A 14,584-nucleotide genomic window follows, 5' to 3' on the forward strand; every position below is an offset into this window, starting at 1 on the left:
CAGCCCGAAGAAATGAGGCTATCGCCTCTCACCCTCGCATTTTTTGTACACGTCAGCTTAGCAGTCCTCGTTTATGTCAGCTTCCCATCAGTCTATAGTTATTCTCTACTAGGGTTAACTTTTGTGTGGGGGGTTCCGGTTATGATTACCCACCAAAATCCGCACTTCGCAATCATTTGGGGGGTTCTGCTCACTTTCTGGGGCATTTTTGGGATGCTCCTCGCCTGTCCCTGTGCCTGCGTCCAATAGTTTGGGTTTAGGGGTAAACCACTTCTCTGATGGCTGTGTCTGGCAGTGTCCTAGAGGATTGGATCGAAGAAGTAGAAGAAGAAGAAGAAGAAGAGAAGATCAGTGGGGAGCTTGCCTGCCTTGCTGCTTGTAGGGTTTATATCTTTATTTTCTAGTTTATTTAGCTATTTTGTAATCTGTGGTCCTTTGTATTGTTCTGCTGGTCTCTTTGTTTAATGAAATTCCATTTGGTCCCTTTGTATTGTGCTTTTTTGCACTTTCTTGCTCGGTTTTGTGTTTAAAATGTTTATGCGTATTTCTGATGAATTAAGTTAATGGTGTTTACCAAAAACATTTGAAAACAAAATGTCTTATAACAATTTAAAGGTGTTTACCAAAAACATGAGGAGGTAAAAATCAATCTGTGGATCTTCCAAAAATAATTGCCGAACATGATCGTAGAGCCACATCTAACAAAATAGTGATCTTGATGTGACTATGAAAGTGATAGAATTTACACAAGAAACGAAATATCTTTACTAAAGGCATGATGACACTGTAGATATCATTAGGATTGATTGATTTTCCACCTTTGTAAAGATGGCTTTTTTCTTTTTCTCATTCATTAGTGGTCATTAATTCTTCGATTCAGTTTCGTTTGTTTTCATTCTAATTTCAGTGAGAAGATTGTCATCCTGCTCAATTGATATGGAACTTCAAATCATTTTAGTTGTTATCAATTTCTGCCCATGATCAGTCTGGAGATTCAATAGTGAGAAGTCTTTTAAAAAAGTAATAAATGAAAAATATCAACATATGATCAATTCTGCACACAAAATGTTACCTACAGTCTGCAGAGCACCCTGCCCACCTACAGCCGGACAGAGCAGATGTCGTTTTCCTGGTGCCTGCCAAGTGCAGTGCCTGCGTCCACTTTAGAGGTCAAATAATTAAAAAAGAAAATACCTAGGAGGAATTATGGAACCATAATATCAACTTTTTACTACACAACCCAAGAAGGCAACAAAAAGCTTTTAGCTTCTGATTTCATGGTTTTGTGAAAACATCATTAAACCTAGCTAGGTCAGAGCTCAAGAGACCCAAAGTCTTATCCATATATTCTGGAGAGAGCTATAATATATCAAGGAGAGAGCCAGCCTTGCAAATTCCAATTGACATGCAAGCCACGTACCACAGTCAATCCTACCACCCTGCAGTCTGCAGATCGTCCATATATTCTGCACACTGCCACGTAGCCTGCGATACTGTGACCCTGCCTGCCACCCTGCCACCTGCAGCAGAGCCGAGCATGCGTCCACTTTACTACAGAGTAAAAGAAAAAAAGAAAAACGGTCAGTGTGGGATGCAATATATCACGTCTCAAAAATGTGTCCTTTGATCTGATCCATACACAGTACACTACTACATTTTACAATTTGCGCAACGAAGAAACTTTGGTCGCGCAAAGTACATTTGAGTCGCACAAATTTCAGCGCGACAGAAACTTCATCGCACAGAATCCGTCGCGCAAAGATCGTGAAGAAAGACTTTGCGCGACCAAGCGACGGTTAACCTTTATTGCACAAAAATTTTAGTGATGACACAATTGATCGTCTCTCAACCCTTTGCGTGACGACAGCACGTTCGTTACGAGTACACATCGCGACAGTTTGTATTCGTCGCGCAGAAAGGTAGGGACGAGAGAACCGTTCGTGTCGCAAACATTTGCGCGACGATTTTGTTGCACGACGAAATTGTCTTAGTCACTTTTGTCTTTTTTGCGAGACGAACACTTTCGTCGCGCAAAAATTAAATATATTTATTTAAAATTTAGTTTTACATTTTTGTATTTTGTAAAAACGTGAATTGGCGCGATGACGAAAAGAGTTTTGTTGCGCAAAAATAAAATATATTTTATTTAAATTTAATTTTACGTTTTTTTTTATTTTGTAAAAAAAAAAATGGTTTTTTTTTTGGTAATAAAATGAATTGCAATAAAAAAAAATTGAATGAAGAGAAATTTTTTTTAAAAAAATAATATAAATGTATAGTACAAGAGAAATATCTAAAATGTAATTAAGAAAGTAAAAAACTAATCAAACAATGTTCCAAAATCTACTTTGTCATCTGGCAAATGCGGCTCGGAGGTATGGACATTGTTGACAGGGGTAGAGGTGTGGTGGCCTTGCTCGAGTTGGAGGGGCTCGAAGGTCGACGAGGTACCAAAAGGCGGGATTTGAATGCCGGACCGAGCAAGGGACTCTAGAAGATGTGACAAGTGACCCTTAAGCTCGGCCACCTCTGCTGTCAAAGCAGTCACCTGACTGTTTGACTGCGACGATGAACGGCGTCTAGGTTCCCGCCGTCAGATAATAATTAAAACTTGAATGCGTAAGATAATAATTAAAATTAAAGAATACTTACATGAAGGGACTCTACCAACTCATTCCCAGGTCGAACATAAATGTCGCCAAAGACGTCAATCTCCGGGAATTTGGACCCCCCATGAATTGAACAAGAGAAGAAAAATGTTAGTACGAAAAAAACAAATTAATATTAATGACATATTAAAAATTGAATATAAACAACTTTATTATTACCTGCCACAACGCCTCCATCCTATATGAGAAGGGTCTGGAACCTGAATGGTGGAGAAGAGTCTTCTTATCCCTATTGCTCTTATTTGCTTTCGCCTTCTTCTGTTATACAAAAAATAAACATATTAGTTGAAATTGAAATGAAATTTTAAAAAAAATTAAATAAACATTATTAGTAAGAAACGTGTAATAATTTTCAACTTAATATAATATAAAAAAACCACATAATCGGACTCCTGAAAATGACCGCAGAGCCACACCCAACTATCCTCCCACCCCTCAAGTTCCTTTGGGCAACCCTCCTGAAGAGCGACCAGCGGATCATCAAATGCCTGAAAATGGTGGTGCAGGTCGCTCTTCCACTGCTTGTACCTCTCAGCAAAGAGTCTGTTGAGGTACGCCAACGACTCCTCAGAGAGGTTCTCTAAATTGTAGTTCGTCTGCAATAAATTAATTACATACATTAAGTAATAGAAATATATAAAGTTTGAAGGGAAAACAATTAAAAAGTAGGATACATACCGACAATTGTCCGCGCACCTCCATCCTCATCTCGTCAGGCATGACCTTCCAAAACTTCCATTTCATCGGGCAATGGGTCCGAATGACGTGACCAATGTCATGGGCCAATGAGCTATGCTGGTCCGCCGTTGGTGCTGCCTGATGCCGCTTGTCGTATCCGATGTTGATACGACTATTGGTCACCCGGGTGACCTTTGCTGTCTTCAACTGGCGACAAGGTCCCCAGGTGTTCTTCTTGGCTTCAAAGAAATACAAAATTAACGTTAAAAGCCAAATCCTACTAAAATCTTGGTCCAAAACAACTGGAGTTCAAGGAAATCTTTACCTGGTTGTGACCCCGACGCACCAGTAGCGGATGTCGATGTTGTGTCGGTCGTGATTGGGGGGGGGGGGGGGTGGGGGCGGTGACGACGCCTGGCGCTAACAGGTTGCGCCACTGAAAACTCTCATGACACCAGCGCATGGGAGAGCCCGGGACTAACCAGCATGTGGTCCATTTGTGCTGGAGCAGTGGCAGCTGACGGCGTAACTGGGGGTGGCGAACTCAGTGCAGTCGTCACCGCCACTGGCGGATCTACAGAGGCGCAAGGAGGTGCAGCTGCACCTCCCTTCGCTGGAAAAAGCTTTGGAGGTGCCTGAAAATGCCCCTCTGCTAATGCCCAAAACAGCTATGGTTGCCATGGGATGTAAGCTCTGTGAGGCGCCGTCAATGGCTTATTCCTCGAGAAGAAGAAGACCCAACCCTAACTCAACTTTTGTTTTCCTCTAGGTTTTAAGTGAACGACGTCGGATTGAGATGTGTGGGTTTTTTTAATGAAACGATGTGTTTCGTGTAGTCTGGTTTCATACAATAAAGACACCACCGTTTGGTTTGTAAAATCCCTATTTTACCGAACCTCTGCCTTTTGATTTAATTCCATATAATCTCTATCATTTTCATTCACCCAATAGAATCACCACACTTAGCCTGTATTTTAATGTTTGGAACCTTTCCACTACTGAGGTCATTTAATGAAATCGCAATTTATGACCACAAAATATATATATTGTATAAAAAAAAAGTAATTTTTAGTTGTTTTATATTTTCTTAAGATCTGGTATTTTTTTTCCTTCTTCACCACCAGTTTCAGTGTTTCATCTTTTTTTTTTCTTTTTTAATTTGTTTGTTTGTTATTTATTTATAATATGTTTATTATTACAATAATAATGATTGTTATTATTATTACTGATTTGGCTCTCTCTGTATTTTGTATGATCAATACAATAGCACATGAATTCATGATCAATTATGATTTATTTGTTTAATTGATAATTTGATATGCATTTCAATTAGACCAATTGAAATTGATTTTTTTTTAGATTAATCTTCATTAGATTCTAAAGGTATTTGGTTGTCTAATTATTTTATTATTTTTGAGCTTTTAATCTTTTTTGTATCGCCCCTTCTCTAAAAAATTTCTAGATCCGCCACTGGTCACCGCCTTACGACTTCTAATAAGGTTTGATGACATCTGCACAATTGAACAAGCATCCAAGATAAAGTAATCAAACAAATAAGAACTCATTGACTGTGTAAAATCTTACTGATCAAATTTAGTAAAATTATTATAAATAAATAAAACAGAAAGTATTTTTTGGAAGAGGGAATTATAACACTAAATCCATTGACTCTGTGTTTTTCTTTAAATTTGAAGTAGATAATTCTGCCCGTTTGGCAATAATTAATTTGTTTTTTCAGCTTTGAAGATTTTTTTTCAATTTTGTATATTTGTATATTTTTTCAATTGATAATTAAAATATTATATGACTTAATTTTTTTTTATTTTAAAAATCTAATCTTAATCTAAATATACACTAAACTCATGAAAAGTCTTATGGAACTCGGACCAAACTAATTACAAACAAGGCCTTAGGGCCAGTTTGGCATTGCTGTGCTGTGAAAATAATCGCTGTTAGATTTGCTGTGAGAGAAATCAGCTGTAAGAGAAAGCAGTTTGGCTTTTGGTAAAATTTTTGTTAAAAGTGTTGTTGATATTGATTTCAACAAAATCAGAAAATAATTGCTGCATAATCATTAAACCCAACGCCTCTTCGAAACTGATTTATGCATAATTAGAAAATGACAGCACCTCATTAGCTGCTTTCCCTTATAGCTTTCTCTCACAGTAATCTTTAACAATAAGTGATTTTCTCACAGTTTACCAAACAGGTTGGGCTTCCCAATTTTTTTTTAAAATCACTTACCACCCCAAATAAGCAATGCCAAACGGGCACTTAGTGCATTGGATTAATTGTGTAATAGTTGTGACTGGACCAAATTAGTGCGGATGAGCAATCAACCTTCTCTCGACCTATATTCTTTTTCAACTTTTGCATTCAAGACCTTAGCTCTTGGACTTATATTGCGTTGCATAGCTTTCGGATCCGGACTTATTACACGCTAACATTTAAATGAAATACTAAAGTGACACAAATAATAGTTTGGATTCCAAATTGGGACATGGGTCAAAATTCAGGAACACGATTTTTTTTTTTTCAATTTTTTTTATAATAATTTTAAACCCTTGATAATAACGATTGGTTATGTTCTTTTCAATGATACCACCATTCTGTTACTCAAGTTTGGCAACCAACTACAACACATCACACAACAAAGCCAGCAAGAAAGAAAATTAAACACACTTCTAATTTCTAAAAACATGGGAACTCAACTCAAGCAAGAAAAAACTCCATCTCCAACTTGTAAGGTTCTTATTTGAACCAATATTGTATTTTGGCTCTTCTCTTAAACCAACAAACCCATGTAATATTAATTAGATTCTAGGTTAGAATCAGTGTGGGTTGAAGGGCTACCATGTCTCCTCGTTGCAGTTCAAAGGTAAAAACATTTGCATTGTTCACATGGATTAATCCATATTCACTTGGATTGATCCAACGTACATTCTGCGTCAGTGTATTAATACTTTCTATGAAAGTATTAATCCATTCTGCGTCAGTGTTTACAGCTTTGTCAGATTCCTTTATTGCATTGATATTTCTTATCTGACCAAAGCATGGGGTTTATTATATTTATCATTGACTATCTTTACAAAATTTTAAACCCATTCTTTCTAAAGACTTCTTGTTTTTATATTTTATATTTGTTGAAAGTTGTCTTTTCTTTGCATGCCTTATCCTGTGAGAATGTCACTTTATGTCTTGCATGTGTGTTGCCGTTCACTCCTTTCCTTGAGCATCTTCTTGCTATATTTAATTCATCTTGCTTTAGACATTGGCATGTGAATTGAATATTTTATTCAACACTCATGTGAGAAAACATTCTCTTAGTAGAAAGTGCGGCCACTTGCTCCAAGCTATCAAAACCTATGGCCTACTTTCTTTAGTCTTCTTTCCAAAAAGCTGACCAACATGTGAGAGTAATTCACTTACTCTCAAACGGTTTTGTTCTTGTAAGTTTCAAGCAATTCATTTGTTTATTAGCTTTAAACCCATACCTCTTGATTGTTGTCTTCTTGTCTACCTCCTTCTCCAAGGGATGGGTTATAAACTCCTTTTAATTCCACACTTCAGACCTTGAATCAAGGCACGGCTCCTTGGGTTTAGTAAACAGACAAAACATGGCTTTTGTTGATTCATTTGCTGGCTGTGTCTTGCACGGCTCCTTGGCTGAATTGCTTAGGACATTATCCTTGTGGTTTGAGCAGTCCTCTTTCATGGGGTGCTTCTAATTATTGAGTTTCCTCCTTTCTTGAAACTTGTCTTCCACATGGGCTGCTTCTCTCTTTTATTCCCAACGGTTACATGAGCTTGGTTTAACTTTGTTTAATCTTTCCTTGTGCTCATTGTATGGGTAGTTTACTTTTAACCGTTTGTTTTTATCATTGGGCAGTCCACCGTGTGTTGTTCTTATTCCATCCTTGTCTTGTTCAATTAGTCTATATATTCTATCTCTCTTGGACGGAGAAGACAGGACTTGTGTTTGAAACGGTTTTTGCTTCTCATTTCTTATCCTTGAAAAACCATTTCTAAGTTCCTCAAGAACCACTCATGCTAGTCATGTGAAAACAGAAAATCTGCATCTTTGATGCAGAACCGGTTCTATGTTTTTGAAACATTTTATATTTGCTATTGAGCATTCAAAAACTATTTTATTGTCTCAGCCATTGTTAATTACTTGAGAGTATGAGTATGATTGCATACACATTAATTTCCTCCAAGTACATTCACATTGATTTCGGTTGAGTTTATTGTTTCATTGTTGTTATGTTGATTTAAACTATATGCTTCAAGTTCATTACTTCTAGTTTAATCATCACAACACTTAGGTTTCATTTGTCTAGCTCAATCATACTTTGTGATTGAGATAGATGAATATGTGAAACCATAACTCACTTCATACATATGCAACTTGAGCTTGGTGCTCTTGAGAGGATGTGCTGCTAAGATATAAAGGAATTGGTGCTTGCTGTAAGGGTGATTGAAGCTGCCTATAGGTGATAGATTGAGCTATGTCTTCCTTCTTTTCCTTGTATTTCTTAATGAGCATAGTGGATCTCTCCTGGCTTGGTGCCCCCAGTTTTTCCCCTTGTTGGGTTTCTGGGTCAACAAATCCTTGTGTATGTTTATATTCATGTTGTCATTGTTGTACTTGCTGCATTCTGTTCAAATGACTTCAGCACACTAACGTGGATCAATACGCGTTGTACTGTATTGATCCAAAATCACAAGGGTTGCTGTTTGTATTAATACGTGGTGTTGTCTGTATCAATCCAAGTTCATGTAGTCAGTTCCTTTAACTCACTGCATATGCTAAGTAATTGAACACCATGGTTGTGCATGTGTTTACGTTTCCGCTTATTCATTCTTAGCTGGGCTTAAAATTTAATTTGGTAGGTCTTTGACCTCTAGCCTACTTCACCCCCCCTCTGTAGGCTTTTAGAGCCTAGGGCCTGGTTTTACACAACTTATTTTCCCCAAACTGTACTGTCAAACACACAAAAATATACAAAAATCTAATATACAAATATACAAAATCTAATAAAAATCTCTATCCCCAAACTGTCAAACATACAAATATTTAGCCATATATTCACTAATAAAAATCCCTATCCCCAAACTGTCAAATATAAATACACAGTTTAAATATACAAATATACAAACTGTAAATCCAGAATTCATAAAATAAAAAAATAAAACAAACAATACAGTTCCAAATTCAGTTCCAAATCCAGTTCCAAACTTAAACCAAATATACAAATCTAACTTAATCCAAAAATACAAATTTATAGTTGAAAATTAAAATTGGGGCTAGAGTTGGGAATTATACCAGAGGCGGTTTCCGGTGGTGGCGAGAGAGAGAGAGAGAGAGAGAGAGAGAGAGAGGGGTCGTCGTCTGAGAGGGATGATAAGGGGACAAAGGAGAGAGGGACTGAGAGGGATGAGAGGGGTCGGAGGACAGAGAGGGCCTGAGAGGGATGAGAGGGTCGGGGTCGGGGTCGGGGGTTGAAGGCGTGAGAGGGATGAGAGGGGATGAAGGAGTCGAAGGAGAGAGAGGGCCTGAGACGTTTAGGGTTCAAAGGATGAGAGGGGTCGAGGTTTGAAGGTCAGAGGTTTAGGGTTCGAAGGATGGGAGGGGTTGGGGGTTGAAGGTGAGACAGAACAAAACGGCGCGTTTTTTTCAGAAAATTTTAACGAACTTGCGCGACGCGCAAAAATTCCGTCGTGCAAGGTCAAAGTATAAACATTGTGTGACGGAACAAAGAAACGACGTCGCGCAAAGAACTTTTAATAAGCGGGATGTGGACCGCCAAATTTTCGCGAACTTGTGCGACGCAAGATATCTCAAACGTCGCGCAAGGTCAAAATATCGCACATTGCGCGACGGAATAAAGAAACGACATCGCGCAAAGAATTTTTAATAAGTGGGATGTGGACCACCAAAATTTCGCGAACTTGCGCGACGCAATATATCTCAAACGTCGTGCAAACCCCAAAATTTCGTGAACTTGCGCGACGCAATATATGCAAACGTTGCGCAAAGTCCTCACAAAAATAAATAAATAAAATAATTATTTTTTAAAATCTTTGCATGACGTAATCCAAATATTTCGTCGCATAAACCAATTTATTTTGGTTTTTTATTTTATATGCATAACACTTAAGAAATTAAGCGGTATATATATTTATTAAGTAGCTTTAAATTTATTATTTTAGTTCGGATCGGATTTTTGTTAGAAAAATATATTATTGTAGTTCGGATTGGGTTTTTGTTAGAAAATATATATTTTAAATTGACGATCGAATTAGTTCATTGTATTCATATAGGGTCAAGAAGTGTAGCTGTAAAAAATCATCAAAATCAAAATTAAAATAACCGTTAAATTGTGATTTTTCGTTTATAACCGTCGAAAAGTTTTGTCCCATCACTTGATCTTTGAATGTTCATTTTTTCCGATTTTTGACGTATATGATCTCGAAGTATAAACAAACAAGTTTGATGGTTGGATCGTTGAAACTAGTTTCGTATAATGCATATGCCATCAAGACAATATATTCACTAACAATTAAGAGTTTATTTATACTTTCGTTAAATATAGCATAAGATTTTGTGGTATCCCCTTGTGTACATATTTTAAATTGAAGATCAAATTCAGTCATTATATTCATATAGGGTCAAGGAGTGTAGCTGTAAAAAAATATCAAAATCAGAGTTAAAATAACCGTTAAATCGTGATTTTTCATTTATAACCGTCAAAAAGTTTTGTCCCGTTACTAGATCTCTGAATCTTTTTTTTTTCCGATTTTTGGCGTATATGATCTCGAAGTATATACAAACAAGTTTGACGGTTGGATCGTTGAAACTAGTTTCGTAGAATGCATATGCCATCAAAACAATATATTCACTAACAATTAAGAGTTTAGTTATACTTTCGTTAAATATAACTTAAGATTTTGTGGTATCCCCTTGTGTACATATTTTAAATTGAAGATCAAATTCAGTCATTGTATTCATATAGGGTCAAGGAGTGTAGCTGTAAAAAAATCATCAAAATCGGAGTTAAAATAACTGTTAAATCGTGATTTTTCGTTATAACCGTCGAATTTTTTTTGTCCCGTTACTAGATCTCTGAATGTTTGTTTCTTCCGATTTTTGGCGTATATGATCTCGAAGTATATACAAACAAGTTTGACGGTTGGATCGTTGAAACTAGTTTCGTAGAATGTGTATGCCATCAAAACAATATATTCACTAACAATTAAGAGTTTATTTATACTTTCGTTAAATATAATATAAGATTTTGTGGTATCCCCTTGTGTACATATTTTAAATTGAAGATCAAATTCAGTCATTGTATTCATATAGGGTCAAGGAGTGTAGCTGTAAAAAATCATCAAAATCGGAGTTAAAATAACTGTTAAATCGTGATTTTTCATTTATAACCATTGAAAAGGTTTGTCCCGTTACTAGATCTTTGAATGTTTGTTTTTTCCGATTCTTGGCGTATATGATCTCGAAGTATATACAAACAAGTTTGACGGTTGGATCGTTGAAACTAGTTTCGTAGAATGTGTATGCCATCAAAACAATATATTCACTAACAATTAAGAAATACTAACACTTTATATAATATATAAATACTAACACTTTACGCGACAAACCAGACATTGCGTCGCTCAATGGCTTCATGTTCGATGAATACTTATTTGTCACACAAAATATATTAAAACTTTACGAGACGAGAACAGAAGTCGTCGCGCAAGTATTTGGTGCCAAATAAAATAACCCCGTGTTTTTCTTGCGTGACGAGAACGTGCATTGTCACACAACTTGTTCTTTTGCGACGACGTGTTTCGTCGCGCAAGTGTATGGATGAGATTTTTTTAAATTTATTATTATTATTTTTTTTAATGGATATTTCTTACATTTTTTCTCCCTTTCTGTTGCACTTAGTCTATTTTGTTAAATCAAGATATATTATGTAATTTTATTTAAACTAAAGATTACAAGATGACATATGATTTTTTTTTCTTTTATTTTGGCAAGGGAATGTCAAAAATATTACCAAAGAGTAATGCTATTTGGACACACAACATTGACACACTTAGTGACACCCGCTGATGTGTCAATGTATCATTTGCTCTTCTTTTCTCCTCGTTTTCTGTTCAGCGAATGATACATTGACACATCAGCAGGTGTCAACTAAGTGTGTCAATGTTGTGTGTCCAAATAGCATTATTCATTACGAAAAGGGTCATGGCTTAGTAATTTGCATTTACGCCATAATTAAATTTAAAAGAATTTAATTTAAAAAGTATGAATGAGCTTAACTAAAATCATTGAAAAGCTATGATTTATAAAATAAAATTCAAATTAAGGCATAGGAATAAATGGAAATTAGAATGTGAAAATATGAATATGCATAGGCTTACTTGAAATTAGTTGACTTGATTTTATTGCTCTCTTAAGGACTACATTGAACTTCTCAGTAAGTATAGCTCAATTTATTTAACAATGTTTCATGTCTCCACATATATAAGGTTTGGAACAAGCATATTTGCCAAAATCTTTATGACTAACATAATTAAATTACAAAAAAATTAATTTACTATGTTTTACATGGCAAGTCGCAAATAAATTGTATTATTCATCATTTGAACTATAATATCTATCATTATCGTCACTATCATCACTTTCGGTCTCCCAATCCTTCTCCTCTATAACTACATCATCGTCGTTATTCGGGCCCATTGCAACATCGTATCGTGGAAGATCACCGAGGTCAATTGTAATTGACTGAATTGGTATTTCAATTGAAGACTCTCCTTGTATCTGAAATGGTTCTTGTATAACATTTGTATATCGAAGTGTTTCCGCATCATTTTCCATTGAAGATTCTAAAAGTTGGTCAGCGACGTTGTCGACGTTGTTGTCAGTTGGGTCTAGTTCTGGTATAGCATACACATTCCTTTGATCCATCTTCTGAACAACTTCCCAACCGCTCCCAGCTTTAGGGTCATCTAGATACACAGTTCTGTTAACATTTACAGATAGTAAGCCATAGTCGATTTTAACACTTCCCTGCCTATTAGGGTTTGTATCAAACCATCGACACTTAAACATGATCACTTGGTATTGGTCTTTGTAAAGCAATTGCACGACAATTGTGAGTTTGCCATAGAAATCAATGTTCGTACTTTCGCCTCCACCTAGGACATGGACACTGCTGTTTTGCGTACACAACTTGTCATCTCATGCAATCCCCAAAAACTTGACGCCGTTAACATGGCAACCATAGAACAATTTAGCGCGAATCGGGTCGAACGCCAAGTTATATAACTCTTCATTGTAAGTTGGGGAATTTGATGATTTCAACTTATTCACCTAATATTATACAAAAACATTCACATGTTAGTTTGAGAAAATTAAATACTACAATATATATTTCAAATATAAAACACTTATAACTTACATATTCAAAAAACCATTGTGGAAACTGTTTGTACCATATCTGGCCAAGCATTCCCAAGCCAATGCAAGCAAAGGGAAGGAAGTCCCACATCGACAAAACACAAGAAGAGGGGACTCTTCCTCACTTATAAAAGAAGACCCCTCTCCTTCAAGAAGAGGGGGAAAGAATGGGTAGTTTGGGCAGGCTACTGGGGCATCATGGGCTTACCCATGAGCCCACTTAAAAACCCACAGATCATACCAGATCCTCAGCCTTCGGCCTCTAGCCTTCGGCATCGGCCTTTGGCATCTACCTTCGGCCTTCGGTATTCTTCCTCTTCTCCTTGAGTCTAAACCTATGTGCAATGTATACTCACATTATCGTAATGAGAACATACTTCTCCGTGGACGTAGCCCATTATTCGGGCGAACCACGTACATTTGTCTTATGTATGCATGTTTACCTGCTTACCGAATGCTTTCACATACCGAGGGTCCTCACCTTCAACATTCACCTCATCTTTAAGTTGGTCTATTTACTACCTGTCTAGTTTTAGCACAAATAGAAACAATTCACGATGTTTCTTGGCATACAAATGTTATGGATGTTCTCGCTTCATAATCTCTTCATGCTCATCTAAGTATGCCATTATCTCATCACAATTGTTCAGTACGAACCAATGCGCTACCTCCATGTCATTTCTGGAAAACGACTCTCCTTGTACAGGATCTCCAAATGGTCGTGCGCTTTGGGCAAAAATAAAAAGTTTCTCGTTTCACACACCTCCGTCATTATTTCGCTGAGGACGATTGAAAGTCGTCTCCACATCTTTTAAATACATTCCACAGAAAGTAAGGGACTCATACTGAACCCAAGCCTCTATAATTAATCCTTCGGGCTTCGCCCTGTTGCGTACACTTTTTTTCAGCTTTCCAAGAAGTCTGCCAAAATAAAACGATATAATACAAATTAGCAAGCATGGGATAATGATGCATAAACAAATGATGAGGATTATATAACTTTCTAATGGATACATCCAGCGATAGTTGACAGAACTAGCAAGCAACACATGAATCATACTTGTGAAGAAAGTTGGAGGGAATATCATCTCAAACTTGCATAAGACTTGGACAATGTCATGGCGCAACTGATGAATGTCTGTCTTTTGCAACGTTTTTGCCGTCAGTTGGGAAAAAAATCTAGACAACAACATGATTGGCTTCACTAGATCTTCCGGCAATAGGTGTCGAATACCCACAGGAAGTAGGCGTTGCATAAACACATGGCAGTCATGGCTCTTTAGTCTAGCAAATTTACCCCCATCAACATTCACGCAACGCGCAATATTAGAAGCATACCCATCGGAAAACTTTACAGACGATACAAACTTTAGAAACTCTTTTTTGTAATTCGGTTTCATGGAAAAAAAATGCAAGATCCCTTCTAGCTTTATCACTGTCCTTATGGCAACTATCTCTGATGACCAAGGTAACAAACTTTTCTCGCGTGCCAACCAGAAGTTACATCTTCCTTGCATACAGGGCATGCCATATAACCATTTGTGCTCCACCCAGAAACCATTGCATATGCGGGAAAATCATTCACAATCCACATAACTGCTTCCCGCAAAGTGAACATCTTCCCAGTGGATTTATCGTACATGCGCACACCGTTTGTCCATAAATCCTTCAGCTCATCAACCAACGGCCTTAAGTAAACATCGATTGACCTGTCAGGATCCTCAATTATCAAACAGTCATCATCATGTATTCTTTTTTCATGCATTTC

This window comes from Prunus avium, chromosome 6 (assembly GCF_965620075.1).
Source record: "Prunus avium chromosome 6, drPruAviu1.hap1.1, whole genome shotgun sequence".
Classification (NCBI taxonomy): Eukaryota; Viridiplantae; Streptophyta; class Magnoliopsida; order Rosales; family Rosaceae; genus Prunus; species Prunus avium.